The 6,000-nt window shown below is 36.7% G+C and overlaps 1 protein-coding gene across 2 annotated transcripts in view; it reads right to left on the bottom strand.

The window, feature by feature from the left end:
* Nucleotides 1-6,000, bottom strand: part of NFXL1 (nuclear transcription factor, X-box binding like 1) — a 1,793,512-nt gene that overhangs the window by 835,788 nt on the left and 951,724 nt on the right. The window lies entirely within an intron of this gene.

The following is a 6,000-nucleotide window of genomic DNA, read 5'->3' as shown; positions in this document are numbered from 1 at the left end:
CTTTAACTATAAGATTTTGAAAGCCAACCAGATGGTGTGGAAAAGTGTGAGTCAAGTCCTATGTTTTCAAAACATGAAAGGGACTAAAATAAAACACTGTTTGGAAATAATAAGGTTTAGATAGGGCTTAAATGTAAAGAAACACTTTCCCGTAGAAGATGTACACATCATTAGTTTATAGAATTGTATTTTGTAACTGGATGTCTAGAAAGAAATCTTGGAGCAAATAGACATTAAAATTGTACTACTGAGGGCATTCTGAATACTTCAAAGTGAAATGCTTGTGCAGCATTCTATTTTCGAAAGAGTGAAAGGAAGTTAATCGTAAGTGTAAGAGATCATATGCATGCCATTAAAATTAAAAATACTTGCAAAACATTTAGGCATACTGAGAGATGAAAAAGTGGACGAAGTATGCTTTTTATTTTTGAAGACTGATGTTGATCAGAGAAAAGATTTAGAGACTGAACATGAAAGGATGAAACGCAAATGGCAGAAATGGCTGGATACATACCTTCCACTAGATCTATATGAAAAAGGGAGTATAAAGCTTGAATTAAAAACTAAAAACCTGAAATATGCCCTGCTGAGATTTTAGACCCTTTGCTGTTAATGGACAGTATTTATAGTCATTGCTCCAAGGCATGGAGGGAATTTGCTCCAGCTGCACATAACCACAGCTTCGGCATGATTCATAGAGTAAGGTGCACTTAGGCACAGGCTGCATACTCAGCTTACAAAAATTTTAGGCAAGTGAAATAATAGTAAGATGTAAATGAGGAATGCCTGAAATCTGTGTAACAAAATTATGTAAATGAGGTATTTTTCTGCTTGTTTGTGATTACTAGTTGCTTTATTATGTCCCTCTGAACCATCCTGTTCATTGCAACATCACTGCTGCCCCACAGCTTCTCCACTGTTTGACTGTCTTCACTGTGTTCCATGGTATATCCAATAATGAGTAAGATATTACTGCTGTGCTACTTTGATGTAATTACTCTGGTCTTTGTCCTAACATATGGTAATGACTATATTACACCTGTACAAGGAATATGATGCATGTTTACTCAACAGATAATGTGATGCAATTTCCCACCTGCACATTCAGTGTTCGTTTCTGAATTTTTAAATTTTGGTGCTTGTACATACCAGGAAAAGTTACTGAACAGTTGTTTCGGGGAAATCTTTCATTCTGGTGCCTGTGCATACATTATATTGAAGGGTTTGGGTGGGTGAATGCTTCATTTTGGCAGTTTGGGGAAGCATTTAATTTTGGACATTGTGCATACCTCAGCATTCTACTGAAGGGGTTTCTTGGGTGAAGTGTTCATGCTGGTGGTTGCACATACTAGGAAATGTTACTGAAGGCTTGTTTGTGGAAACATTTCATTTTGGGTGCATGTATATCTGGACATAATTATGAGGATGTTGCTTGGGGAAATAATTCATTGTGTATCAGGGAAGTGCTTGTGCATACATGGTCTCACTGCTGAAGTGACTGCTGGGCCAATTTGTGTCATTTTGGTGCCTGTGCATACAGAATGCAAACAACTGGAGGGGTTACTGGGGACATATAGAAAGTCAGTCTGCAAATTACATTGGGTTGCATCACTTCTGCTTGTATTATTCTATTTGTGATTATACTGCCTGAGTGAGATAAAGGTTATTACTAGCTGACTACTGACAGGATGGAGCTACCATATTTTTTTTGCATTTCTCCTGGCTTTGTCAGTCATGTGTGGAATTTAGGTGGGAGGAAGGCCTCAGTAATATCTAAGTATTATACTATTTGACTGAATGACTCAGGTCTTCCCCTTACTGATGATACTGAGTCTGTGTTACATAACAGCTGCCCAATGTAATATAATGAATGCCTACTCAACAGGTTCATATGTTCATAGATTAGGTTCATAGATTAGTACTAGGCTAATTGCCCTTGTGAGCCATTTTAAGCCTAGCCAATTATCCCATGTGAGACTCAAACCCTGCACCTTGGGTTTGTAAGGCAAACACCTTAACCATTAGGCCACCCTCTCAACCCTGTCAAGCAATTATCACCTGTGTCTCCGCATACATACCTTTGCAGTAATGAAAGGAAGGTCATTATCACATTAGCAATATGTCCAGTTACAATATAGCAGTTAGTCATTATCACTTTTCTGTGAAAAGTCTCAGCTGCTGTCACTGTTATTCACATAAGTAGAAGTCGTTATCACTTTGATGAATGCACAAGCCAGATTGTGTTTTTTCTCTGTTTGGAGTCATTGCAAGCAACCCCCCTCATTCTTCATCAACTGCCTACCCTCCTAAACCCCTGATTTTTTTCTTGCTGTATATATACATTATATATCTATCTATATATTGTGCATATGGAAATATATGTATATACATAATGTACTTGCACATATATACATTGGTATATACATGCATATATACATATATAATTTTGGTGCTTGTGCGTATCACAACATTTTCCTGAAGAGGTCATTTGGGTGAATGTTTCATTTAGGGACATGTGTATAACATGTAGTAATGAAGATGTTGGTACAGGAAATTATTTGTGTACCAGGGAAGTGCTTGTTTATACATGGTCAGACTGCTGAAGATTGTAATACAGATATGGTGTAACAAGTATAGGTTATCTGTAGCTCAGGTTTCAGTGATGGTTGTTATAAATTTTTGTTTATGTATCCAGCTTTCAAGAATAATTTATTATCTGTTAACAATATGCACATACTGCATTGAGGAAAACTGATGGGTCTTATTGTAACCGGAGTGATGGTCAGATGTGATAACTGGAATTATTACTTTTGTGACTAATTCTAACATGGATGAACCAGATAAGTTTGACATTTCTGCTTGTACTACTGTACTTCTGCTTATACTCAGTAGTTGGGCATGTTTCCATGCTTTGTCAGTCATGGGTGGAAATTAGGTCGTAGGAGGAAAGGCTCAGTAACATCCAAGTGTTATACTATTTTGACTGAATTATAACCATGTTGTCATTTTCTGTGGTCTGATATAATTCCTCGACAGATATGGAAAACAGCAAACAGTCAATGGGCAGCTCACAAGGCCGAACATTTACAGAATTGGTTCATGCATGGCTTGATGCACAGGGTCGGGGGATCTACAATCTGCCATGACAGCATCACCGCAGAAGATGTTCACCTGTTTAGAAGGGATGGCGTTCACCTAACTGAGGAGGGCATTGCATTGTTCTTGACTGACCTCCACAATGGCATGAGGAGAGCTATGCAGGATTGGTAATGCAGCGTGTGAGAAGAATGGAAAACACCTATGACCAAGTAGGACCAGTATGGTAAGTAAAACTCTGTTATGAAATGTGTTCTGTAAAATACATTTTTCTGAGTTTGGAAAATAACTGTGGTAAGGAGCTGGTGAAGATGCCGAGAAAGAACAACTGTTTCAGGAGAGCGCTAGCTACCACATACAATCTAATATGTCAGTGACCATCCTGCAACACTTCTTTTTTTATTCCACTTTTATCAGGCATGTGTAGAGTTTAGATGACAGGAAGGGCTTAGTAGTGCAGAACTTGATCCCTTAGATCCATTGCTATCAGTTTTGTTAGGACTCAGGTTATGGAAATTATGATGTTTTCATATTTTGGTAAATAACTTTGCAAGGGAGCATCTGAATGTGCTAAGTAATACCTCATTTTGAAGAGAGTATTGATAGTTCCAACATGGTAAAAGAATGGTGCCTGTATGTTGTACACATGTGCAGATATCAAAGTTTGTTTCGAACTTAGGTTATGGAAATTATGATTTTTTTTCATATTTTGGTAAATAACTTTGCAAGGGAGCATCTGAATGTAATAAGTAATACCTCAGTTTGAAGACAGTATTGCTAGTTCCAACATGGTAAAACAATTGTGGCTGTATATTGTACACATGAGCAGCTATCAAAGTTTGTTTTGAACTTAGGTTATGGAAATTATGTTTTTTTCCATATTTTGGTAAATAACTTTGCAAGGGAGCATCTGAATGTGCTAAGTAATACCTCATTTTGAAGACAGTATAGATAGTTACAACATGGTAAAATAATGGTGCCAGTATGTTGTACACATGTGCAGATATCAAAGTTTGTTTCGGACTTAGGTTATGGAAATTGATTTTTTTCATATTTTGGTAAATAACTTTGCAAGGGAGCATCTGAATGTGCCAAATAATACCTCATTTTGAATACAGTATTGTTGGTTCCAACATGGTAAATAATTATGCCTGTATGTTGTATACATGTGCAGATATCAAAGTTTGTTTCGGACATAGGTTATGGAAATTATAATTTTTTTCATATTTTGGTAAATAACTTTGCAAGAGAGCATGTCAGTTGTCAAGTAATACCTCATTTTGAAGACAGTGTTACTCCTTACAACATGGTAAAATAACTGTGTCTGTGCACTGTACACATGTACAGATATCACAGTTTGTTTAGTCTTGTACGATTATGAAAATTATACATTTACAATACTTCTCATTATTATGCCCATATCTTTGCAAGGGAGCATGGTGATCACACGAATGATGCAATGTTTTGAAACTGACTTTCAGATGCACAACTTCTATGCTGATATGTAGGCTCTGTCTGTTACAGGTGATGAGATATTATGTTTTGTTTATTTATAAATTATGAGAAATAATATATTAATCATATTTCTGTGAATATCTCAAGAAAGGAGCATTACACAGTAATGGTTAAGGTATCATTTTAAAGCTGGCATTCATACTTGTTGTGTCTTTCGGCTTTTCCCGGTTAGGGGTCGCCACAGCGGAACTCCGGTCCGCTAATGATTGGCAGTAGATTTTTACATTCCAAGTTGCCAGCTCTGACGCACAACCTTCAACGAAGGTACGCCCATTCACACGTCTCCACACAGAAGATGCTCTAGCTGAGAATCGAGCAGGACAGCATCTTACTGTGAGGCGACAATGCTACCGCAGCACCACCACCGCAGTAAAAGCTGACATTCATACTAACAAATTAAATTCAAATTGTATGTGTCTACATGGTACATTGACCAAGATATTGTGCTTTGCTTTTCCAAAAAGATAAAAAATATGCACAATATCAACATTCCTTGCCAAATCAATAACCAAAAAATGAGGAACCAGTCAAAAGGTAACTAATAAATAAAACAGACTGGGTTTCAAAGACAGAAAAACTCCACTCTTTATTGGCTAGTACATACAACTTAACGCTCCACAAAACATGCGTTTTCATCCAGGCACCTCCCAGATGTATATTTTTTCTGAGGACTGATGTTTTATATATTAAAAAAAATTTTAGAAATGTCTTCATATTTTTAAGAAACCCTTTCATTTTTTTTTAATATGTGATTTGTGTTGTGTGTATAGCTTTATCCACTAATTAGTTATTAAGTGTTAACCTTTTACTATTTAAACAGGTTTTTCACATTCTGTGTATTTTCTGATGAAGTCTGGGAGGTGCCTGGATGAAAACGCATGTTTTGTGGAGCGTTAAGTTGTATGTACTAGCCAATAAAGAGTGGAGTTTTTCTGTCTTTGGAACCCAGTCTGTTTTGTTTATTCCTTGCCAAATATTTAATAATGACTGATATGCACTATCAACATTTACACTGTTGGAAAGGTCAGTGTCTGCTGAACAACTTTCGTGTTTACATTTTTAGTCTAGCTTATAGTTAAAGAATTATGAATATTTGTTTTCGGTATGGTATTACAAATGGATTTTCTGAAAATGAGCTCAGGCTGCACTGTTGTTCCTATGGTGGAATTAAGCAGGCAGCGTTTTTTGAGCTGCTCCAGAGTGAATGAGTTAATGTAAGATGGCTGGATTTGAGTTCAAGTGTATGAACAACAGGCTAGATTCAGCAAGTCTGGATATAGTCTATGCTAACTAAGCAATATTTCAGTGCAAAACAAGTGCAGGTAATAAGCAGGTACAAACAGGAAAAATAGTCAAAAGGGGAAAATGAATGCAGTAAAATTTAGATGA

This window comes from Protopterus annectens, chromosome 2.part1 (assembly GCF_019279795.1).
Source record: "Protopterus annectens isolate FY-2018-M chromosome 2.part1, PAN1.0, whole genome shotgun sequence".
Lineage (NCBI taxonomy): Eukaryota > Metazoa > Chordata > Ceratodontiformes > Protopteridae > Protopterus > Protopterus annectens.
Note: the sequence above shows the minus strand (reverse complement) of the source record. Positions and strands in the feature narration are given on the sequence as shown.